The sequence below is a fragment of the Panthera pardus genome, unplaced genomic scaffold, assembly GCF_024362965.1.
Source record: "Panthera pardus isolate Hobbes unplaced genomic scaffold, ASM2436296v1 HiC_scaffold_27, whole genome shotgun sequence".
Lineage (NCBI taxonomy): Eukaryota > Metazoa > Chordata > Mammalia > Carnivora > Felidae > Panthera > Panthera pardus.
The window spans coordinates 43,660,048-43,686,015 of record NW_026526843.1 but is presented as its reverse complement, the minus strand read 5'-3'; the positions used below and the strand labels follow the sequence as shown (position 1 = coordinate 43,686,015).

Genomic DNA, 25,968 nt, shown 5'->3' with positions numbered 1-25,968 from the left:
ACTTTTTCTATGAATATGTATTTTTCAAACAGAAGTGGGATTGTACTGAATGTACTGATTCATAACTTATATGTAAAAAAATGAACGTTTTCTTTTTTTTTTCAATATATGAAATTTATTGTCAAATTGGTTTCCATACAACACCCAGTGCTCATCCCAACAGGTGCCCTCCTCAATACCCATCACCCACCCTCCTCTCCCTCCCACCCCCCATCAACCCTCAGTTTATTCTCAGTTTTTAAGAGTCTCTTATGCTTTGGCTCTCTCCCACTCTAACCTCTTTTTTTTTCCTTCCCCTCCCCCATGGGTTTCTGTTAAGTTTCTCAGGATCCACATAAGAGTGAAAACATATGGTATCTGTCTTTCTCTGTATGGCTTATTTCGCTTAGCATCACACTCTCCAGTTCCATCCACGTTGCTACCAAGGGCCATATTTTGTTCTTTCTCATTGCCATGTAGTACTCCATTGTGTATATAAACCACAATTTCTTTATCCATTCATCAGTTGATGGACATTTAGGCTCTTTCCATAATTTGGCTATTGTTGAGAGTGCTGCTATAAACACTGGGGTATAGGTGCCCCTATGCATCAGTACTCCTGTATCCCTTGGGTAAATTCCTAGCAGTGCTATTGCTGGGTCATAGGGTAGGTCTATTTTTAATTTTCTGAGGAACATCCACACTGTTTTCCAGAGTGGCTGCACCAATTTGCATTCCCATCAACAGTGCAAGAGGGTTCCCGTTTCTCCACATCCTCGCCAGCATCTATAGTCTCCTGATTTGTTCATTTTGGCCACTCTGACTGGCGTGAGGTGATATCTGAGTGTGGTTTTGATTTGTATTTCCCTGATGAGGAGCGACGTTGAGCACCTTTTCATGTGCCTGTTGGCCATCCGAATGTGTTCTTTAGAGAAGTGTCTATTCATGTTTTCTGCCCATTTCTTCACTGGGTTATTTGTTTTTCGGGTGTGGAGTTTGGTGAGCTCTTTATAGATTTTGGATACTAGCCCTTTGTCTGATATGTCATTTGCAAATATCTTTTCCCATTCCATTGGTTGCCTTTTAGTTTTGTTGGTTGTTTCCTTTGCTGTGCAGAAGCTTTTTATCTTCATAAGGTCCCAGTAATTCATTTTTGCTTTTAATTCCCTTGCCTTTGGGGATGTGTCGAGTAAGAGATTGCTACGGCTGAGGTCAGAGAGGTCTTTTCCTGCTTTCTCCTCTAGGGTTTTGATGGTTTCCTGTCTCACATTCAGGTCCTTTATCCATTTTGAGTTTATTTTTGTGAATGGTGTGAGAAAGTGGTCTAGTTTCAACCTTCTGCATGTTGCTGTCCAGTTCTCCCAGCACCATTTGTTAAAGAGACTGTCTTTTTTCCATTGGATGTTCTTTCCTGCTTTGTCAAAGATGAGTTGGCCATACGTTTGTGGATCTAGTTCTGGGGTTTCTATTCTATTCCATTGGTCTATGTGTCTGTTTTTGTGCCATGAACGTTTTCTTTAAATCTCTGTACCAAGACAATATTGATTTTAAATAGTATGGTTTTATTTTTTTTTAATTGTCAATATTTATTTATATTTGAGAGAAAGAGAAACACAGTGTGAGTGGAAGAGGGGAAGAGAGAGATGGAGACAGAATCCAAAAGCAAGCTCCAGGCTCTGAGCTGTCAGCACAGAGCCCCATGCCAGTCTCAAACCCATGAGTGGTGAGATCATGACGGGAGCCGAAGTCAGAGGCTTAACTGACTGAGCACCTAGGCGCCCCTTAAATCATATTAGAAACTAGAAATAAGCTCGCCATCTGGTGACCAGAGCCAGAACTATGAGTTCAACACCACTAACAAAGGAGAGAGGGAAGGAGAGAAACTATTGGCTTGATATGAGGGAGGGGAATACCTCAACCCTGATTCACACTGGAATGACACAGTATCAGCCTCTTCCTGGGGGCTGAGGTGGCACAAGAAGCAATGTATGCTTAGATGGTTTTTCCCTGTCTCAAGTCAAGATAAGTATATGTGTGCATGTGTCCATGTGTTTAAACTAAAAAGACTTATACTATTTTCACTTTTTTTCTGATTGTGGAAGTTATATGTTCCTAGTAGAAAATATATGCATATGTAGAAAAGTAGAAAAGGAAAGATAAATTACCTATAATTCCCCTATCTAGGAGAAATAATTGTTAATATTGTTGTATATTTACTTATTGTGTGTATATCTCCTTTTATGTACTCTATCAATTTACTTTTTAAATATAATGTGTATTATTTTACCTGTTTATATATTATACATTCAAATACTTTTATCTGTTATTTATATATTTGTAGTTATATCTTATAGCATATATTTTATTTATTCCTTTATTTTTCTTTGCACATATGCCATGACATTCATCTATATGGGTATTCTATTAACCACACCCTTTGATGGTGATGTCTATAGGGAAGATAAAATTGTTCTCTTTGATCTCAGAGGCCTATGTCTGAAGGCCACATGAATGGACAGGTCCCCCAAAGAGCATAAGGTAGAGGAAAGAACACGAGCTTTGTTTGGAGTTGGGGAAAGAAATTCAAAATGATCAAGAAACTACTTTGGGCCAGGTAATTTATATTTGGGATCTTCTTTAGTCATTACAACTCATTGAGGAAAACATTATTACCTTATTATATATGAAGAAACTGAAGCTCAAAAAATCTGGATCACACAGCCAATAAGTGGAAGAATCCAGATTTGAACTCAAATGTGTCTGACTCCTAAGTCAGAACTCTTAATCATTATGTCTTACTGACTCCTTAAATTTCACACCTTCTTTCTTATTGCTGAGTCTAATGGTATTCATCTTTGGATGTCAGAAAAGTTGGGAACACTCCTATAGTCTCATGGCCCACCCTTGTTGAGCTTGAATTTTTTGCTACAAGCATAAGTTTTTTTTAAAAAAATATTTGTTTTAGTAATCTCTACACTATGTTGGGCTCAAACTCATGATCCTGAGATCAAGAATCGCATGCTCTTCCAACTGAGCTACCCAGGCACCCCTACAAACATGCTTTTGTAACCACAACAATTAATAAGGAATTATGTCTTTCAAAATCTTTCTTTTTTAAGTTTATTTATTTATTTTGAGAGAGAGAGAGAGAAAGTGTGTGTGTGTGTGTGTGTGTGTGTGTGTGAGCAGGGGAGGGACAGAGAGAGACAGAGAAAGAGAAAATCCCAAGCAGGCTCTACACTGTCAGCACAGAGCCCGATGAGGGGCTCGAAATCACAAGCTGTGAGATCATGACCTGAGCAGGAACTAAGAGTTGGACATTTAACAGGCTGAGCCACCCAGGCATCCCTCAAAACCTTTTTTTAAAAATCTCAAGGAATATTAAATGGCACAAGAGAAATTGAGATGAAATATTTAAAACATATTACAGATTTAGAGATATCTTTGAAAAATATAAATCTCTACTCACCCAATAGAAAATGAGCAAAGTACATGGAGAAGTAATTCACATAAGAAGAAACACAAATCACATGCACACACACTTACATACACATGCATGCACATACACACATATTCACAGAATCCAAATGACATTATATAAATGGCATTATACCCTACATTTCATTCGACAAAATGTTCTTTTCTTTTTTTACTCAACTATGTGTCTTGCAAATCTATCTATGTTGTTACCTATTGTGATATATAATAAATATATTTTTGGTCTTTGTCCCCAGTTCTTAGCCTAAAACTCCTCAAACCCTTGGAATTTCCTGAGTGATAGGAATGTCTTTTGTCATTCATAAGGAGCCCCTTTTGAGCTTATGATAATAAAGTGATCTAGGGTGGAACCCTTTGACAGCCTCAAGGTTACACTGGTTACCAGAAAGACCAAGTTGAACTTCCAGCCCCTCTCACCAGCTTCTGGGAAGAGGAAGGTGAGGAAAGCTACAGACTAAGCTATATGAAAACTTTTGAACAACAAGAGTTGATGAGTTTCCAGGTTGGTGAATACATCCACTTCCTGGGAGGATGGCACACCCAAGTTCTTTGAGGACAGAAGCTCCTGCATTTGGGACCCTTTTGGACCTCACCCCTGTACCTCTTAAGGTTGGCATTTGAAGGGGGTGGGGTGAAATCTTGTGGGACCCAGCCCTTAATCTGTGGGATCTGACACTCCCTCAGTCTCAGAATTGAGTTTGCTGTGCTCAAAAAAAAAAAAAAAAAAATCCCACGTTAGACCTATAGATCAAATTCATATGTAGCTGCTGCATACATTGCATAGTATGAATGAACATACTGTAGTTTATTCAATGACAGAGATTGAGATGGTTTCCAGTGCTTTGCTAATACAACCATGCTGCAACGGCCTTTTTTCTGTGTGCTTCTCTGTGCATATACGTAAGTATTTCTCAGAGATTAGTGACCAGGAGGATTGTGGGGCTTTAGGGTACACTTAGGCTATACTGCCAAACTGGCGTCTGTGATGGACATTTGGCATCTGAATTCTTGTCAGGCTTGGACTGGTTTGGTCCAGTCAGACCCCTGAGGCCAAGCCTCCAAGACTTTGCCTCAAACTCTTTCCTGCTGCTTCTTCTGTCTAGACTGCCCTTCCCTTCTCTGTTAAACAAAATCTTATTCAATCATTAAAATTCCACTACACTATCACTTACTCCCAGAGGACTTCCCTGGCAGTCACCAGAGCAAGCTGAGTTAGGTGTTCTTTTCCTGGTGCTCCTAAATCACCAGGAGACTCAGACATTATTATTATCCTGTGTTAAAACTGTGTTTAGACATCTATCTCCCCTATAAGTCAGTGAATTCTTCAGGGACATTTGTGTCTTATTCATCAGCATGTACAGGACAGAAGACAGCAAAGCACTCATTAAATGTAAGTTTTTTGAAGCAAATATCCAAGATTGTGAATTTGTCTTCTCTATTCCAACCTCTGTCATTCAGATCTCAGACTGCAATTGTTCTGGGTCCATCTGAGAGTCCCTGAGGCTAAGGGGAAGGCTGTAGTATATATGTTGGAGTCTAGCAGGGAAGGACAACATAGGACAAGTTCTGTGCCCTGAGCTTGTCTGGATTCTGAGGAAAACAGCAGCAGCAGCCACAATCTGGAGAGGTCCCCACTCAGGCCAAATGGTGTTCCTAAGAGAAGCCCCTCACCATGATAGGTAGGGTGAAGTCCTAGCATCTTAGAGCTGGAAGGAACCTCATTGATTGTTTTTTTTTTTTAATTTTGTTTAATGTTTATTTAGTTTTGAGAGAGAGAGAGAGAGCGAGCAAATGGGAGAGGGGCAGAGAGAGAAGGAAACAGAATCCAAAGCTCTGAGCTGCCAGCACAGAGCCTGACATTGGGCTCGAAATCACTGATGGTGAGATCATGACCTGAACTGAAGTTGGATGCTTAACTGACTGAGCCACCCAGCCTCCCCTGATTGTTCTACCACAACCCCTTCCTCCAACTTTTAGGGACAAGGAGCAAACAAACAAAGGCATGAAGAGGAGTAAAGTTCCCAGGCCTCCAGAACCTTCCAGTGAGTAAGTGACAGTCTGGGTCCTGCCCAGCCCAGAGCCTGGTACTATGATAGGAAAAGATAGGATTCTGTAGGCAGAGAGGGAAAGGTTAGGACCTGAGGTTCCTGAGTGGGGAAAAACATATTTTGGAACAATACTTGGAGCATCTGACCACAGAAAACCCCCTTGGGCCTAAGGTTCCTCTTAAGAATGTGACAGACACCACCTACTACCCCTCAGGAATTTGACAAAAGACCTAACTAAAAATAACTAGTAGACCATAAGACATATGACCCAGAAGGAATGATATGGCCATAGACCACCCTTCATACAATGGAGTTGAGCCAATCAGGAATGGACAACCCAACACCCAGAACTATCAAGCCAATAAGGGTAGAACCTGAGAAGGAACAAGGGGGGAAGGGAATGGGGAGGGGGGGCTGGGACCAGAACCTTATAAAACAAAGGCCCTTGCTTATTGTTGCCGGCATTCACTTTCAAATGCCCCCTCTCCATAAAGAGAGCTTTCATACTCTTCCTCCTGTCTGATCTTATACTCTAATAAACTTTGGCTGCTGCTCATTTTGTGTCCACCTCTTCATTCTAAAAAGCAACAAGATGGGGCGCCTGGGTGGCTCAGTCGGTTAAACGTCCGACTTTGGCTCAGGTCATGATCTCACCGTCCGTGAGTTCGAGCCCCACGTCGGGTTCTGTGCTGACAGCCCAGAGCCTGGAGCCTGCTTCAGATTCTGTGTCTCCCTCTCTCTCTCTGACCCTCCCCCATTCATGCTCAGTCTCTCTCTGTCTCAAAAATAAATAAACATTTAAAAAAATTTAAAAAAAACTATAAAAAGCAACAAGATGACAAACCCTGGGCATTGAAGTAAAAAATCCTGCAACAGTACTGCCTCCCTTTGGCCCCGATTGGGCCTGTCTTCCCAGTCCCTAAGTATTCCCCAGAATCCTGAGTTGCTACCCCACCTTTCCTCAGAGTCCCTTCCTTGTTTCTCTGGGCATAAGCAGAGAGTGAGACAGAGAGAGACAGAGAAGGGGAGGGGAGGGGAGGGGTGAGGAAGGGACAGGAGGGGAGGAGAGAGGGAGAAGAGAGTAAGGGAGAGGAGAGGAGAGGAGACTAGAGGAGTGAGGACAGAAGAGGGGAGGAGAGGAGAGGGGAGGGGAGGAGAGGAGAGGAGAGGAGGTAGTCCCAGTTAGAATGGCCAGAAGCAGAAAAGAGAAGACTCTTGTCATTCCATTTCCACTTGGCTATTTGGGAGAGCCTGAGAGCTATAGGCTGAATAGGGCCTGCTGCAATCGACAGCAGCTAATCTTGAGACTAAAGTACTGCCATGGGTGTCATTAGGAAAGAATTCAGAGGTGGCAGAAGAAGGGGGAACCTCTGAGCTGGAGAGGGCATTTCTCCTCAACTCCAGGCAGACAGGCCCTGCAAAGTAAAACCAGACCTCCATGGAGTCTGTGTTGTAGACAGGCTCAGAGGGAGGGGCTCTGTTTCTGCCACAGAAGTGCAGCCTCACCAGGGAACAGGAATCCCTAAACCAGAAACTCACTCTGGACTTCCTCAGATCCCCAGAGAAAGGCCACGCCCCTGGAGACGGTTGTCATGGCAGCAGCTGCCAGGGGCTGACTGCCTTCCCCCTTGCTTGCATGGCTGCCCTGCTTGCCTTCTGATACCTTCAGCTCCTGCTACCTGAAAAGGCCTGTACTGTCCACTTTTTGTGAGCAGCTTTCACCAAGGGAATACCCCTGTAACATATTCTGAAAAACTCTGGAAGGTGAGATGTGGGGAAAAGTTCGTCCTGAATTCTATAGGCTAGTCAAGGAATCTAGTAACAATAGCTGGGATTCCACAGACATGCATTCCAGGGCCAATCTTTTTCCTGGCTTGCTAGATGAATTTAGAAACATATTTAATCTTTTTCTGTCTCTATTTTCTCATATATAAATGAGGTCAAAAGCCGATTTATTAAATTGTATCCTTATAGCATTTACAAATTTATATTTCTAAATTTTTAGTCTAGTCTGAATTCAGAGATGTGCAAGAATGATGATTTGGATTTGGTGCCAAGTGGTGTGACACTGGTTACTACTAAAGTAGCAAATAGACAATGCAAAGTATATAAAAGAAATGACAGTGCATGTGAATGAATGCAGCAACCCATTTTTTTTAACTGTTTATTTATGTTGAGAGAGAGAGAGCTTGTGAGAGTGCCAGGGAGGGGCAGAGATAGAGGGAGAGAGAATCCCAAACAGACTCCCCACTGTCAGCACAGAGCCTGACACGGGCTCAAACTCGTGGGGCTCAAACTCAGGAACCATGAGATCATAACTTGAGTTGAATTCAAGAGTTGACACTTACGCTACTGAGCCACTCAGGCACCCCTGTAGCAACCCATTCTGTGCCTTGTGGTGGTCGTGGCAGCTTGGTGGTCTTGGCAGACCCTATAACCTGAAATGCTCACCAAGTCAGAGGAGCACAGACCTGCGGGTGCACTACTTTTTAAACTCCCAGTCTAGTCAGCTCTCAGAAAGAAGTTTGGACTAACCTACAAAACATTGTCTGTTACACAGTGAGCCACTTCACCAAGGCCTAATGTCCAGGCTGTAAGTGTTGACATTCTTTCTATGATCACACTGGGAATTCCTGTCTTCTGTGTTTGCTCTTCGGAGAAGGAGTTTTCAATGCAGTCAGCTTAAGGGCTTTTTTTTGTGTGTGAGCAAGATTGATTAAGATCTACTTCATTTGGGAGGAGAATATTTCCACCGATGCTCCATTTGGCTGAAGAAGAGTTCTAGAATGTTTATTCAAAGAGTGCATGGAATAAATTGAGGAACTTGTAGCAAAAGTGGAGACATGAGAAAGGATGGAAGAAAGGATCAAAAGTGTTCAAAGTGAAGAGATCATGTACATACCATGATAAGTAATGAAATCAGACATAGACTACAAACTAAGCAAAATAGTGCTTAGTTTTGCTCTGAAAGAATCCCTTTTTCTCTAGGTTGAGATAAACTATCTCGTTCTCTCCAGAAGCAATGGTGCCATGAAGACTTTGCTGTCATAGGGCTGGCTTCTCATGGCTCTCCTGAAACATCCCAAGGAACAATTATTTTACAAGATGTACTTTCTTTTACATTACCTATTCCTATTCCTTTCTTTTCAGGAATTACTCATTCTAGGAGAATGCCACAGCAAGTGCACAGAGTGGGTAAGTATAAAGCATGTTTGGGTCACACTAATTAGGGGTCTCTTTTGGCTGAAGCAGAGGAAAAATGGTTGACAAAGCGGAGAATATGTGACTCAGGTTGTCTTAAATGTCAAGATAGAGAATCTAAGATTATTCAATGGATTGTGGGGTTACCATCCAGTGTTTGAAGAGAACGACAAGGTGAAATCAGGAAATAAAGTAGATTAATTTGGTCATTTGCTTCTCCTTTGAATTTTTCTTTAGTAACTCCAATCTGCACTGGACATTATTCTCTCCAAATTCCTATGGACTGAATAATAATCCCTACCTCACAGACTGCTGAGAGAGCATGTGTGCAATAGCCCACTCCCCTATGCAAGCAACCATCCCCATGTGGGCCACATAGCAGGCTAAGTAATGATAAGGTTCCCAAATGTCTCTAAAGGACAAGGACCATTTCCTTGTGGTTTGCCTTTGTGTCTCCCCCAACCTATCCAGCCTCAATCCAAAATACTCTAGTGGATATACAAGAAATCATGACTACCTTTCATTGCATGCCCAAGATGTAAGGTTCTATCATCCCCAATATAGGTAAATGCAAAACCAGTGTTGGTCATTCAGCTTGTAACTTCTGTTAGAACTGTAAGCAGGAACTATTTCATGATTATGTATGGTTGAGGTTTAGGGGTCCCTTTAGCAGAATGCAGTTGTATAGGTAAAGTGAAAAACTCAGAATGAGTGGAGGTAATGCAGAGGTTAATTCACCTTGAAACTAATGAAGCTTACATTTCATGGTCCCTGGACTTGTATGGGCACCATATTAGGCCTCTGGGAAGGGTAATAGTTGGAAAAATTCTAAGATGATCCCCTCAATGACCTTCACACTTTCCTGATTCCCTCCTTTTGATTATAGATGGAACCTGTGAATATAAGATAACCTATGATTATGTTGCATTACATGGCAAAAGAGATTTTTCAGATGCAGAGTCTCAAATCATTGAGTGAATCAAAGGACAATCACTAAGTGGGCCCAACCTAATTGGATGGAGTCCTTAAAGAGATAGCTCTTCCTTGTGTCAGAGAGATTTGAAGCATGAAAGGAAAGAGATTCAACAGGACTGAGATTTTCCACTTTTGGCTTTGAAGATAGAGGAGCCATGTGGCAAGGAATGTGGATGATCTCTAAGCTGAGAATGGTTCCAGCTACTGGCTAGGAGTAAAGTATGATCTCAGTCCTACAACCACATGGAACTGAATTCTGCCACAGTCATGTAGGCTTGAAAAAGGGTTCTAAGCTCCCGATGAGAATGCAGGCTGTCTGACACCTTAAGAGATCCTGAGCAGAGAACCGTCATAACACATCTGAACTTCTGGCTTACCAAACTGTGATCCAAATAAATAGGTGTTAATTTAAATAGCTAAGTTTCATATCTTGTTACATGGCAATAGAAAAGTAATATAAAGGCCATGCTATGTCTCTTATATTTTTGTAAAGTTCATTAAAGCAAGAATATTGACTGCAATTTAAGGCTACTGTCTTCTGCCACTCCTACTTCCTATCATATTTCTGGTGGTGAGATGGATGTGGGCATGTTTTGGATCAGGCTAACAGGAAGTTGATTTGGGATAATTTTTAGCTTGGGTTTAATTAGATAATTTATTCATGTGTTTATCAGTGCCTTCTGTGTATAATTAAGTAATTACTAGAAAGTCTTCATAAGGTGGTGAGTAGAAGCTCTAGGATTCAAACTAGGGTTGTGTGAGTCTAAGGCTAATGAGCCTAATGCTGCATTCTTAATAACTTTCATATGCTTTGTTTAACTCCAGCAACTTGACAGCATTTGACATTATTTCCTACTTCATTCCCTGATCCCAAGGTATTTTTTTCATCTTGACTTCCATTGCTGTCCTATATGTACAGTATGAGTTATCAAAAATGGATTCTTGCCTTTGCTACACAAACCATGCTTGTGGCTTTGCCCGATCACATCTACACAGGTTCATATTAATTTCTTGGTGATTTGGCATGAAATATTGACATTGACTAAGATACCATTGTAGAGGCCAAGGGCAAAATGCCCAAAATGTGGCACTTTGGCATATGATTATTTTATGTATGTATGTATGTGTTTCCTTAAAAAAATAAACTCTACTCCCAACATAAAGCTCAAACTCAAGACCCTGAGATCAAGAGTCACATACTGTACCAACTGAGCCAGCCAGGAGCCCCTGGAATATTATTATTTTTAAAAGTTATTTTATTTGTAAGAAGGACACTCAGACCCTCCTCTATCCTGACAAAAGGAAATAAATCTCCCATGTGAAAAGCACCCTCCCTGTATCCTGTCTTATCACCAGAGATAGGGAATTCAGGGCTGAGAAAACTGTATTAACAATCCTTGTTACTTATTAATTTACTACCTCAGCCCGAATTCTGTTTAGAATTCATTACTAACTGGGCCACCTGGGTGGCTCAGTTGGTTAGGCGTCAACTTCGGCTCAGGCCATCATCTCGCGGTTTGTGACTTCGGGCCCTGCGTTGGGCTCTGTGCAGACAGCTCAGAGCCTGGAGCCTGCTTCAGATTCTGTGTCTCCCCTCTCTCTACCCCACCCATGCTCATGCTCTGTCTCTCAATAATAAATAAACGTTAAAAAATTAAAAAAAGAATTCATTACTAATTGAAGCTCCCAAAGTTAAGTTTTCTTTGTCCTGTCAGATTTATTTAGTCTCTGTCTAAAAAGTATAAAAACTAGTTGCTTTGGTCATTTCTTTAGGTCTCAATTTCATTACAGGGCCTCTGTGTGCACATAATAAAGGGTTTTTTTCCCTGTTAATCTCTCTCATGTAAATCTAATTCTTAGTCCAGCTGGATAATCTTGAAGGGTACGGGAAGAAAAATAATTTTCCCTTTATCTTTCTAGATTCTTGGCTGAGACCAGAATCTGAGACCAGATTCTTGGCTGAGGCCACCCACTGTAATAAAAGATTAACAGGAGAAAAACAAGTTTAATAACATATTTATCTCCTATATATGTGGGAAAAACCCAGGAAAACTGAGTAACTCCCCAAAATAGCCCAAGTCACCACTTTAAATACCAACTCTAGCTAAAGACAAAAAATGTTGGGAGTAGGGGAGTCAGTTAAGGGAGGTTACTAGGCAAAGCGTAGTAAACAAGGGTAAGGTTGTTATGTAGATTTAGGTCTTTGCCTTTCCCATTGATAGGAGTTTCTAGAGATTTTTTCTTTAGTAATCTCTACATCCTACAGGGGACTTGAACTCAGGACCCCAAGATCAAAACTCATGCTCCACTGACTGAGCCAGCCAGGCAAAGCAAGAATTTCTAGAGATTTAGTCACCCTTTTTTTTCTTGGTACACAGAGAGAGACACCCTTACAAATGAATATTTCCCTTTATAAATGTAAATGCCTCTTTCAAAAGGATAACTTCTACTTAGTTTTCAGAGCTTTTCCTGTGGATGCTGGTGGGTTTTTGTTTTTGTTTTTGTTTTTTAAAGAAAACCTAAAATAATCCTTGTGCCAAATATGCCAAAGAGACACATTTGGGGGTGGCAAATTCTGCTCCCCTTCAGGACACTGACATGACACTGTGACTGTAATCATTAAGAATATTTAAGATAAGAGGCGCCTGAGTGGCTCAGTGGGTTAAGCACCTGACTCTTGATGGGCTCAGGTCATGATCCCATGGTTCGTGGGTTTAAGCCCCAAGTTGGGATCTGCACTGGCAGTGCAGATCCTGCTTGGGATTCTCTGTCTCCCTCTCTCTCTGCCCCTCTCCTGCTCACTCTCTATCTGTCTCTCTCAAAATAAATAAATAGACATAGAAAAAAAGAATATTTAAAAAAATTTAATGTTTATTTGTTTTTGAGAGAGAGAGAGAGAGTCAAAGTGCGAACAGGGGAGGGGCAGAGAGAAAGAGGGAGAAAGAGAGACAGAATCTGAAGCAGGTTCCAGACTCTGAGCTGTCAGGACAGAGCCAGATGTGGGGCTTGAACCCAGGGACTGCTAGATCATGAACTGAGCTGAAGTCAGGTGCTTAACCAACTGAGACACCCAGGCACCCCAAAAGAATATTTAAGATAAGAATTTGCACAAGGAAATTTAAAATAAAATCTTAAACCCACATAAGGAAGAAATTTGATAGAGTTTGACAGCTGTTTACTCAAATTGGACAGTACTAAAAATTTGCCCATCATCAATAATGAGTAGTAAAGCTGAAAGTTTTATCAATAATCATAATAAATTGATTAACCATGCAAAGGAAAGATTGAATTATCTTAACATTTTCTCTAGGAAAAAAATGATATTACAAAGAGTTTGTAGAGGAAAAAATTAGAGGTGTGCCAGGCAGTTAATTAATAAAAATGTTATTTAGGATGAGAGAAAAACTCTCTAAAGGCCTGATTAACAAGGGAAGTCATTTTAGATTTCTTTCTAAGTCACCATGACTGTGTATAAACTTTGTTCAAACCAAAATCCTGATTTATGGCCCACCACGCATGTCATACATACATTGTACACCTGCTTTGTGAATGAGTAGCCTAAAGAAAAACCATCTTGACCTTGAGATATGGATAATTGCTCTTACTGCCTGCATTCCTTTACAGTAAAACTCCTGATTCCTGCCTATATGCTAACCTATAGTCTTTTGAGCTTTTACAAGGTGTAAAAACTATATAGCCCTGTAAAGACTATTCATTCTCCAGAACACTTTTCTTTCCTGTGAAGTGTTCTCCAGAACACTTTCTTTTCCAGTGAAGGATTTCTTTCCCAGGCAGCTATCCTAACTTGGGCTCAAATAAAACTCTTTCGTAGTTTCAGAGATTCTAAAAGGTTTGTTCATGTTGTGTCAAGATTTCTACGGAAATGGGGATGTTTCACATATGTCAGCTGTCCAAATTTTGTAATATTTTTCTCATTATATATAAATATTAGCTTTGGTACCTAAGTGCCTGCATCATGTACACACATACCTTTTTAATGCTTCTTTTTTTTTTTAATTCTATTAGTCTGGTTTTTAAAAGTGTATTTATTTTGATGGGGAGAGAGATTGAGTGGAGAAGGGGCAGAGAGAGAGACAGAAGGGAGGGAGAGAGAGAGAGAGAGAGAGAGAGAATCCCAAGCAGGCTCTGCACAGGTAGTGTGGAGCCCCACATGTGGCTCGAACTCACAAACTGTGAAATCAAGACCTGAGGCAAAATCAATAGTCGGGCGATTAACCAACTGAGCCACCCAGGTGCCCCAAATTCTAGTTAGTTGACATACAGTGCAATATCAATTTCAGAAGTAGAATTCAGCGATTCTTCACTTACATACAATACCCAGAGCTCATCAGAAGTGTCCTCCTTAATATCCATCACTCCTCTAGCCCATCTCCCACGCACCTCCCTCTATCAATCCTTAGTTTGTTCTCTATTGTTAAGAGTATCTTTTTTTAAGTTTACTGATTTATTTTGAGAGAGAGCATGAGCAGGGAAAGGGGCAGAGAGAGACGGAGAGAGAGAGAGAGAATCCTTGCTTTTCTTCCTGGCTTTCTATGAAGACCTCTCACATGAAGCATTTATGCAAATAACATAATTTATCAAAGTTTGAGTAGATGAAGGGTCATATGTTATAGCAGTATAAACAATCAAAAATTGATTACTAAACACTCCTGCATTTAGAAGTTCTTGGCTGCATTACTATTTGGGAGTTCTGTGCAAACCATTCTCCTGTCATAGATCCACTCTTGCTTCTTTCTCCCTTCTCCCATTTCCTTTTTTTCCTTCTTTGTCCCACCCCAAATTCATGTTTGTTTCTTATGAAGGGCAGTTTAGCTACATATGTGTTATCTTCCAGTCCTTTCCATCAGAACTTCTCCTTCTTCCCTGCAATTGCCATATCAGAGTATTCTCCTTAAAAGAGACTGTCTTTTTCTGAACAGAAACCTTGGTGTCAACTAAGGAAAGAATCATTTTATCACCCCACTCCTCATGCAAAAACATAATCTTTGTTAGTTGCACAAGACATGAAGTAGGGTTTGTTATACCCATTTTTACACACAAGTAAACTGAGGCTTCTGAAACCCACAGCTAGCACTGAAAGAGTTAGGATTGAAACCCAGTTTTTCTCAGTCTGAGTCTAGTCTTCTTCCCACTACCCAGTACACTACAATTAGAGAACAAGTATGTCCAGGATGAGGGTTGCAGAAATTGCTCTCAGGTGAAGGGTTCCCTAACTGGGGGAGAAGGGTATACTGCAGGCTACAAGCCTCTCCTTGAGGCCAACTCCAGGGCCAGTAGAGCAGTGCCCACTATCTGCAGAAAAAATGCAGGCACCCAGATTCATTAGGCCACTGGATTCCTGAGCTGTTTAGTCTAGGTGCCAGTTGAGACACAACCTGGACACTTATGTTTTTTTAAACAAATTTTCCTTGTAGGTCTTGTAGCAGCTGAAAGAAGTGAATACTGTTACTATGTACAATTTACAGATAAGCAAATTGAATATCAGAGAACTTAAGTGACTTGACTGAGGTCACACAGTTACTAAATAGCAGAAGCAAAAATGTAGACTCTCGGACATCACACACTGTCAATGCCCTTCAGCCAAACACCACCAGGACATGCCTGCGGTTGATTCAAGCTGGGGTTATTGTTCATTGCAACAAAGAGAGACACCTCAACATCCCCACTTTCCACCTTGTGTTGGCCTTCCTGGCAACAAGCAATAAGCTCAACTTGTTCAACCCCAGGTGTGCTCCTTGTGGTCTTTGGCTGGAGGACATTGACAGAAATGGAGGTTCACTGAGATTCAGTTGAAACACTCACTTCCTTGGACCCAGCTCTTCCACTTAGTAATAGTGACCATAGATAGCTTAGACTTCTTGTGTCTACTTGTTTGAGATACCAATCTGCCCATATCTGGGAAGTAAATTCATGCTGAGCTGAGCTCTGATATTTCATTGAATTTCTTCAGCTTTGGGTTTATTTTGCTTTTTTAAAAAAATGTTTACTTATTTTGAGAGAGAGAGAGATAGAGAGCGAGCAGGGAGAGAGGCAGAGAGAGAGGGAGACAGAGAATCCAAGCCGGCTCCACAACTGTCAGCACAGAGCCCGTCGAAGGGCTTGAACCTACGAACCACAAGATGATGATCTGAGCATGAAACCAAGAGTCAAAATCTTAACCGACTCAGCCACCCAGGAGCCCCTTGTTAAGAGTCTTTTGTTGTTTGTTTCTCTCTTCTCTCTACCCACACCCCCATTTCCCCTATGTTCATCCGTTTTTGTTGTTGTTGTTGTTGTTAAATTCCACATATGAGTGAAATAATATGGTATTTGTCTTTCTCTGATTGACTTAATATGCTTAGCAAATGCTTCATTTCTTGGGGTGCCTGGGTGCCTCAATCAGTTCAGTGTCTGAGTCTTGATTTCATTTCTTGTCATGATCTCAGGTTTTGTGAGTTTGAGCGCTGCATTGCACTCCTCACAGTGTGGAGCCTGATTGAGATTCTCTCTCTCCCTCTCTCTCTCTGCCTGCCACTGTTTGGGCTGTCTCTCTCTCTCAAAATAAATAAATGAACTTTAATAAATGCTTCTTTTTTTAAAGACAGTCCCCAAAGTTTAAGTTTTAGGCCCTGCAACCTAGCTCTTATCTCTGGAGTGGTAAGTAGTATGAAAATTTTGTTTGCAGTTGGAAAGCGTTAATAAGAATATGGACGTGGTATGGAAGTGGGAAATAGATCAACTGTAGAAGTGGAATTAATAATAATTTTGAAGACCAGAACATTGTGACCAGTTTTTTTTTTTTTTTTTTAATGTTTATTTATTTTTCAGGGAGAGGCAGAGCGTGAGCGTGGAGGGACAGAGAGAGAAGGAGACACAGAAGCTGAAGCAGGCTCCAGGTCCTGAGCTTTCACCACAGAACCTGACCCGGGGCTCATACTCACCAGCCATGAGATCATGACCTGAGCCAAAGTCGGATGCTTATCTGACTGAGCCACCTGGTATCCCAATGTGACCAGCTTTCAAAATCTGAAATTCCAAGTTGTCCTTAGTACTATGAGATTATATGACCTCGGAGACTGACTTTGTGGAAAACCACCCTACCCCCCTCACAAGGGCAGCCCCCAGCTGCTGTGTACATTTCAAACTTTCAAAAAAGTGGCTGCCTAAAGGATCTATATTTGTGTTGTTACTGAGCAAAAAAAAAAAAAAAAAAAAAAAAAAAAAAAAAACAGGTGGCTGAATTATTTGTTTACCCACACACACTTGAATTTACCGCCTGCTTCCCAAATGACAATAAGCAGCTCTTTTCTCTTGTCTAATGAAAAACTGGATGTAGGTGGATATTAGTATCAGTAATAATAACCGTATGGAACAGAACTGACAAATATTTTTTAAAAAAACTCATAAAAATCTCTCTCATTTGGGGCCTCATATCCTCAACCCCATTTCAGTGCCTGGACAGGATTGCAAAGGATATGGTAGAGATCTGGGTCTTGAGGGAGGGGGGAGGTGGACAGTCCAGGGAGCAGGAGAGAAAAAAAAGGAGACACAGGTTGATCCTCCCTGATAATCTGAGAAAGGCAAGTAGAAATTCCAGGAAGATGACACACTTTTCATGTTTCTAGGAAAGACTGAAAAGACTAACAGAGTCACGTTGGCTGGGGGGAGGAGACGGGGTAGGGAGGGACAACCTAATTCCTGCTGCTGTGCTGTAGGAAGGGTTATCTGTGCTCACTGATAACGCGGGCTTCACTGGTTAAAACGCAGGCGTGAGTTTAAGTCACTGTACTCTGAGCCCTCTTTCCTACCCCAGCACCATCTCCCTATTACCTTGCAGGCAGGCGGGTGAGCTTCTGGATCTCAAACATTAGAGGAGGAGACTACTGCCTGCTCCGGATCTCAGGAAGTTTGAAAGAGCAGACGGTATCCGGAGGCTAAGGGTATCCGAAGGCGAGGGAGAACACCAAAGCGAGTCTAGGACTGCACTGCCTATACCCTTTTCCTGCCCTTGATCGGGTCCGTTTGGGAGCAAAAATTGTGGGCTAGGGTGAGGGATCTGGGGAGGAGACGGGCGGTCAGATTTGGGTATCAGCTCCCTATTGCATTGAAAACAGGCTGGTCACCGGCCCAGGTAAAGAGGAAGAAGAAAATGCCCAGGTTCCCTGCAAGACAGTGTGAATGTGGGAGCCATCTGCCAATCACTGGAAGAGAAAAGAGGATAAGAGGACTCCCAGCAGGTCTTGTAAAGCACTTCTCACACCACAGGGCCACCCTCCATTCATTTAGATTCAGAAAATGGTGGGCAATGGGGAATGCTGGGGAGGTGGGCGGGAACCATGAGTTGGTGCCAGCTTCCTATTGCGGGAGATGTGGGCGTGTCGAGCGAAAAATGGAGAAAGCGAGGTAAGCACCCTGGATACCAGCAGATGGGCACGAGCGTGGCTGGTACCGGTAGCCCCCAGTGGTGGGGCAGGCGGACAATCCATTCTGGGATTGCATTCTCTATACTCCCACCTTGAGGTGTACACTCCCACACGTGCGCGTGTATGTGTACGACGGGGTAAGTGTGTGTGTGTGTGTGTGTGTGTGTGTGTGTGTGCGCGCGCGCATGCACGCGCGCGCGGCATTTAGACTTGACAGAGCTCTCTCGAAAGAAGTACAATGGATTCTTTTTTTCCATTCCTATCCTGGTCTTTTTTTCACAAGAAATTTCCTGACACGGTAACACCCGAAGATTAGCAATAAATCTGTATGGCAGAATTCTGGACTTTTATGTTAATTTTTGCTTTTTTCTTGTGTATTTTGTTTTTCCAAAGAGTGTATCTATTACCTGGGTACCATATACTATTATAAGGTTCAAAATGAAAATGTATGCAATTTTGAAGGATGTATTAAATCAGCTAAGAGAGTAATCACACTAATCCATAGATCTGCCCTCAGTATATTTTTGTGACACAATAGGCATTTTAACAAGTTTCACAGGTGATTGTTGGACTCTAAATTTTGAGAGTCATTGCTGTGTTTGTCAGGTTAAGCTAAGCTTATGCTGCGTTAAGCTCTGTGGCTTAATGGGCAAATGCTTATTCCTAGCACACAATAAATGCCCAACATATATTGGTGAAGGTCATGAGTGAGAGGGCTCTGCTTCCTATAGTCTGTCAGAGACCCCAGGTGACAAAGTCTCCACCACCTGGAACATTGCTGGTCACTGGCAAGTGAAGAGTGTCATGGAGATCTCTCACTCACTCTTCTAAAGTAATAATCTAGAAGTAATAGAAATCACTGCTGTGCAGAGCTAACTGGCCCAAACTAGTCGTGTGGTCTTACTCAACAGCAAGAGGCTGGGGGTGCTATGGGAACAGGAAGTATGATTTTCTCTGTTCCCAAAGGGAATGTAAACTATAAAGTGAAAAAAAGAAACAAAAGAAAATATTCATAAGAATTCATGGGGGAATGCTTTTCTAAAGCACTGAAACGAAAAATTACAAATTGTAAAGAAAAATTGACATGTGTAATATATGAAAATTTTCTGTGAAGCAGAGCAAGAATGAATGTGCCTTTGGCTTTTGGTTTTCACTATGATGCCATTTTGGGAGATCTTCACATTTCTAGACCATTCTTCAAGGTCGTGGAAGCCTGATGGATGCTAGTTGGGCTAGATTCCAGTTGGGGTAAGTTTCCAGGGGCTCATTGTGCCAGTTTGACAAGACAGGGAGAATCCAACTCTCTGGCTCTCAGAGGGGTGGCATTCAGGCAGAATGTGGAAGGGTTCACCCAAGTCACACTCCTCTGCAGGGTGCGTCTGATTTTGGTTTCTCTGCTCCAGGCTGCAGAAGGCACCAGACCCTCTGAGGCTGATGGCCAGATTGTCCTGGACATACTTACCTGGGGGGCAACAACTGTCCCCATTGCCAAGTCAGAACACTTTGCCTTTCCTTCCTTTTCCCTTTCTCTTTTGGGGAACTGTTTTTAGGGGAAGAGATAAAGTCCCAAGGATTCATAACTGGAAACATTGGTTGGGATAGTCTTTGAGTAGGCAGATGTCTGACCTGGGTCTGACCAGGTAACTTGGGGCTGAAGCAGAAGGAGCTGGCCCTCAGAGTCCAGCGAAGTAGCCCCCACAAATGGAGTTAGGCATTAGACAAAACCTCACCCACCCCTCTTGTACCTGCCTTGTGTATACTCCCCAAAGGGCCTCAGATGTGCCCCAACCTGTTTTGGTAGTCTTGTGGTGACTTTTGCTATGTGTGCCTGGTGTAGTGCTTCTGATGTCTGTGTTATCCTAGGCCCATAGGCAGAGGTGAGCCCAAGTAAAGGGAACTTGCAAAGGCATGAGGTTGAATGACGTAGGAGAAAACAGGTTTCACCTGTGTGAACATCCCCATGACTTGAGGGGCCAGGGCCATCAAGTTGTAAATTGGTGTGAAGAAGCTTTTGAAGGCATTAATGGTAGATGGTCAGCAACATCCAGAGCCTGGTTCTCTGGGGTTCTCACCACTTTCCCGCTCACACAGAAGGCTGGTATCCCCATTACATGTACAAGAAGTGACTTGCCTAGCCAACTCCAGAGCAGAAAGCATTGAGGGTCTCAGACCCTGGATAGAACCCTCTGCTAACCAGGATACTCAGGCTTTTAGGTGACAGTGCTTGAAAGTGGGAGCTTCTCTGGTGACTTAGTATAGAATGAATCAGCTTCTGGTTCCTTGCAAAAATTCAGTCTCTAATCAGAGAAGGTATGTGGATGACTGCGAGAAAAAGTCATCAGGCCTGTGGTAGCCATGGAGTCACACAGCTATTTCCTCAAAAGAACGTTTGGATCTTGCCTGATGTTTATGCTAAAACTACACTTTCCCTAGACTGCTCCCACACTATAACTGAGCATAGTTGTACAGCTAGAACCGGGCCATTTCTGCTCATTGGAGGACCTTTTGTAATCTTTTGTTTGTACTCCCTGTTGGCCTGGTGCAGACTTTCTCATTATTGTACTGCAGTCTGGGATTCTCCCTGCCAAACCTCTCCTTTCACAGGTGTGACACATGCATCACAGTCTGAAGGCCCTCCCCATCTTCTGCTTCTTCCCCTTTTATCTTTCATAGGTGTTTCCCTAATAAATCTCTTGTATGTCTACTCTTGTCTTAGCATTTGCTTCTAGGAGGGTCTGAACTGGTAACAGGGTCAGGGTACTTTCACAGATGAGATCTCAAGTTTCATATTTCTCAATAGTTGTACTATTTTTCCAAGAGGTGGGCTAGTATAATAAAGAGCTTAACTGACCGTGTTCAAGTCCTAGATCTACCACTTTTAGCTCTCTGTTCTTGGCTTCTGTGCCCCTTTTCTTAAAAGAGGATAATCACATTACTTCTTCTTAGGGTTGTTGTTGAGGTTTATGTGAATTATTATACAGACCACTTAGTTTCTCACACATATTAAATAGCATCAGCTGTTTTACCATCTTTGATAGATGAAGTCAGAATAGGGGAAGGATAAAAAAAAAAGAGGGGAAGGATATTACCAGGTCCTGTAGCTATTGAGGAGTTTGGTGCTGGAACTCTCACTCTAAAGTTCTGGAGCTCTTAAGTATGTATGCTTTATTGATTTTTAACCTAGAAGTTAAAATTCAGGTTCAGGAAAACACATGAAACAGTTCCATGGCATGACGATTGCGTCTCCTACCTTCAACTCCATTGGATGGAGAATGGTATGATATCATCCCTTTTCCTATAGTTTATTCATTAGACAACTTATTCTGGAATATAGAAAAGGCACTGAAGTGCATACCTGTGTCTCCCCTTATTATGTTTACAAATGCTCTTTATGGTAGAGAGTGTCAAAGGCAAGTTTTTCAAGGAAGGAAAAAGTCAAGGTAGGAAGGGACCTAACATTTGCTTGAGTGCCCACTAAGGGCCAGATGCAGTGTTTGGTGTTTTGGTTTGATTCTCTTAAAACACTGTAAGAACACTGTAAGGCAGGTATTTCCTTACATGAAGAAGAAACAACTCAGTGTGAGTGTATTTTCCAAGGCGTAGTACGTTGTGGAGCCAGTATTTTGACCTTGGTTCATCACACTCCAAAACCCATACTCCTACCTTTTACATTTTTTTGAACTTTAGATGGTGACCTTCCAGGACTGGAGATCTGGTTGGTTTAAATTTCCATGAGGGCTGTTAAACTGGAAGTTTCCTCTTTTGCATGAAGATGAAAATAGAAATTAAATTCCAAAGCCAGGTTTTCAAAGAAAATGACCAAGCAACTCTAAAACTTATGAGGGTTAAAAGGGTTAAGAGAGAGGAGATACAGAGAAGGAATTTTTGTGAGGAGGATTTCTTTGGAGTGGGCTTCCAAGGGGGAAGAGTTGGGGTGCTTTCTCCTTCATCCTAAGGCTTCAACTGGACCCCATGAAGCTTGACAGGTTCTTCTAGAGTTTGGAAGCATAGTGAAATGGGATCTGAATCCACCATGAGAAATCTTATGGGCTAGAGAATGTGGCTGTGACGATGGTGTGAGCAAAGGAGAGATAACTGTATTGGGGTATCTACACTCCCATTGTGTTGGGGGCAAAAGATATATAGGTGTTTCTCATGTACCAAAAGTGGGCTGTGCAGGAGAACAATCTGGTATTGAGGGGCCTGATGAAGAGAACTGTTTGGGGTTGCTATGGATTCCATCAGAGAAACTGTAGAATGGACAGCTGAAAAACTGAGAGCTTAAGAGGAAACAGCAATAGAATGTTTTGCTTCTGACACAAGAGTTGAAGTGGGAGAACCTCAGATGAGAATCTGCTTTTAAATGTTGGCTAGATCTAGAAAGCATGAAGCCAACTTACTACACAAACATAAAGAGCATTCTGTTTACTCCCTCCCTTCAACCCCAGACAGTCCTCAAGTCAAAATTAGCAAGCTAAGGAGGATGGAGAAAGAAAAGAAACCCAGCACATCACTTACCCCCAAAGTGGGAAGTCCACCTGAATTTGGTGCTAGCTGAGGGAGGAGGGGTTTAACTCTAAATTGAGTTCAGAGGGTTCTTTATTATTAGGAACTGGGGGTTCTGGTCACTGAAATGAGGGTTGATTTAGGATTTTTTTTAAAAAGCCATTATCTTTATTTTTTATTTACAAGTTTTTTATTACAATAAAATGAAATATATTGTGTATAAAATATACATTTAACCATTTTTTCATTTTTAATTATTTTTTTTATTTTTAAATTTGCATCCAAGTTAATTAGCATGTAGTGCAATAATGATTTCAAAAGTAGATACTAGTGATTCATCCCCAATGTATAAAACCCAGTGCTCATCCTCAAAAGTGTTCTCCTTAATGCCCCTCACCCATTTAGCCCATCCCCCACTCCCACTCCTCCAACAGTTTGTTCTCCATTTTTAAGAGTCTCTGTTTTGTCCCCCTCCCTGTTTTTATATGATTTTTGCTTCCCTCCCCTATGTTCATCTCTTCTGTATCTTAAATTCCACATATGAAGGATTTAAAGTGACTGTAGGGCTCTTTGGGGTGAGCAACAAAGCCACAGGGCCTGGGCAAAGCTTAATTAATTAATTTATTTATTTTTGGTATTCTTTATTTTATTTATTTTTAATATGAAATTTATTGCCAAATTGGTTTCCATGTAACACCCAGTGCTCATCCCAACAGGTGCCCTCCTCAATGCCCATCACCCACTTTCCCTTCTCTCCAACCCCCCATAAACTCTGAGTTTATTCTCAGTTTTTAAGAGTCTCTTATGGTTTGCCTCCCTCCCTAACTTTTTTTCCCCTTCCCCTCCCCCATGGTCTTCTGTTAAGTTTCTCAGGATCCACATAAGAGTGAAAACATATGGTATCTGTCTTTCTCTGTATGACTTATTTCACTTAGCATCACACTCTCCAGTTCCATCCACGTTGCTACAAAAGGCCATATTTCATTCTTTCTCATTGCCAAGTAGTATTCCATTGTATATATAAACCACAATTTCTTTATCCATTCATCAGTTGATGGACATTTAGGCTCCTTCCATAGTTTGGCTATTGTTGAAAGTGCTGCTATAAACATTGGGGTACAAGTGCCCCTATGCATCAGCACTCCTGTATCCCTTGGGTAAATTCCTAGCAGTGCTATTGCTGGGTAATAGGGTAGATCTATTTTTAATTTTTTGAGGAAACTCCACACTGTTTTCCAGAGAGGCTGCAGGAAAAAACCTCTCTGACCTCAGCCACAGCAATTTCTTACTTGACACATCTCCAAAGGCAAGGGAATTAAAAGCAAAAATGAACTATTGGGACCTCATCAAGATAAAAAGCTTCTGCACTGCAAAGGAAACAATCAACAAAACTAAAAGGCAACTGACGGAATAGGAAAAGATATTTGCAAATGACAAATCGGACAAAGGGCTAGTTAGTATCCAAAATCTATAAAGAACTCACCAAACTCCACACTCAAAAAACAAATAATCCAGTGAAGAAATGGGCAAAAGACATGAATAGACACTTCACTAAAGAAGACATCCAGATGGCCAACAGGCCCATGAAAAGATGCTCAATGTCACTCCTCATCAGGGAAATACAAATCAAAACCACACTGAGATACCACCTCACGCCAGTCAGAGTGGCTAAAATGAACAAACCAGGAGACTATAGATGCTGGCAAGGATGTGGAGAAATGGGAACCCTCTTGCACTGTTGGTGGGAATTCAAACTGGTGCAGCCACTCTGGAAAACAGTGTGGAGGTTCCTCAAAGCTTAATTTTAAAGGAATAGTATTAGACAAAAATAAACTTGCATTTTGCAACTGTTGTTCTTGCTCAGTAGATTGACTGCCTCTGCTTGGTATGATGTTTGTGATGTGCCATGCTGTGTTTTTGCATTAATTTTGCTACACCAGCTTTCTTTTGCTTAGTATTTACCTGATACATATTTTTCCATCCTTTTATTTTGGACTTTTCTGGATAATTTTAAGAGCACCTTTGAGAAAAAGCATGAAACTGAATTCTGTGCCTTGAAAAAAAATCCAGTCTGAGGTTTTCTTTTACTATGAGTTTAATCTATGTACATTCATCATTATTGACATGGATATATTTCTTCCTTTCTATTTTGTTTTTTATCATGTGTTTTCTTTGCATCCTTCCCTTCCTCTCCTTTCTTGCGTTCTGTTGGACGAAGGGAATTGGGAGTTTACACATTCTATTTTTATTTAATTTTTTAAATTTGATAAACACATTCTATTTTTAATCTTTTAGTGCTTATATTAAGATTTTTTCTAAATTGTTTATCAAACTGTATTTTTAAACAAAATACAGACTATCTCTAACTTCTCTTCCTTACACAGACTTTTATATTTTGAAATTTAAAAAAATGCACAATTTCTGATAACTAGAATTTCTGTACACAAACTGTTAACCATTATTACAGTTCACAGTTCACAATGCATGTTTAAATATATCATCTCATTTGATTCTAGAAAAAGCTCAGCTAAGTGTTACTTCCATAATGAATTAATGAATGCGGCAAAAAAGAAGAGAAAATTGAGCAAAGAGCTCTTCAATTCTTCATGGTAATCTTTAAAGTACCTTAAAATTCTGGGGACCTCAGGTTGAGAACCACAGATATTAGGAATATAGTCTTCACCCTTTCCTTTTGGGAAGGGAGAGAGGAGAGAATTATTTTTGAACATTTATTCTGTGCCAGAAACTTGTCTTAGGCAAAACAAGCCTCTATTTAATGGTTACTTTCTTTACTTTCTAGTTGTTTTATGGGTGTCATGAGAGTTATTTCACAACATGCTTCTGTACCAATCCACATACATTCTCCATGATGGAAAACAGTCTTATTTATGTTGATGATACTGATGAAAATAATAAATAGCAATTATAGTTACTATTTATTATGGAACCACCACATTAGCTAGGCACTTAATCTCATGGGGTAAATAAACTCTCATATCCACTCTTCAGTTTTAGAAGGGAAGCCATTTAGTCATCAAGATGGCTAGATGAAACTACATCACCTGTGTAGTTTCAGAATAGAGACACTTCCTAAATCAGCAGAGATTCTGGTAATAGTTTGCATATACTTATTATAATTGCCCTCTTTTTCGTCAATAAGATGGCCTAGTTTAGGTCCTAATAAAGTACTTTAGGTCTCTCCTGAACATTCCTAATGTGATATCTTTAAAAAATAAAGCAATTAACAAGATTAAATCAGATAAAGTAAAAATAAACCACATATGAACTGTAAATTACTGAATTATCAGTCACTGGAATATTAAATGTGTATTGTGTTC

General features: G+C 41.2%; 1 long non-coding RNA gene across 1 annotated transcript; it reads left to right on the top strand.

Annotated features, from left to right (window-relative positions):
* The first annotated feature begins 8,137 nt into the window (after positions 1–8,137).
* Positions 8,138–16,872, top strand: LOC109256479 (uncharacterized). Its single transcript, XR_002075676.2, has 2 exons — positions 8,138–8,720; positions 16,530–16,872. It is a non-coding gene; the product is annotated as an uncharacterized LOC109256479 (long non-coding RNA).
* Positions 16,873–25,968: the final 9,096 nt, after the last annotated feature.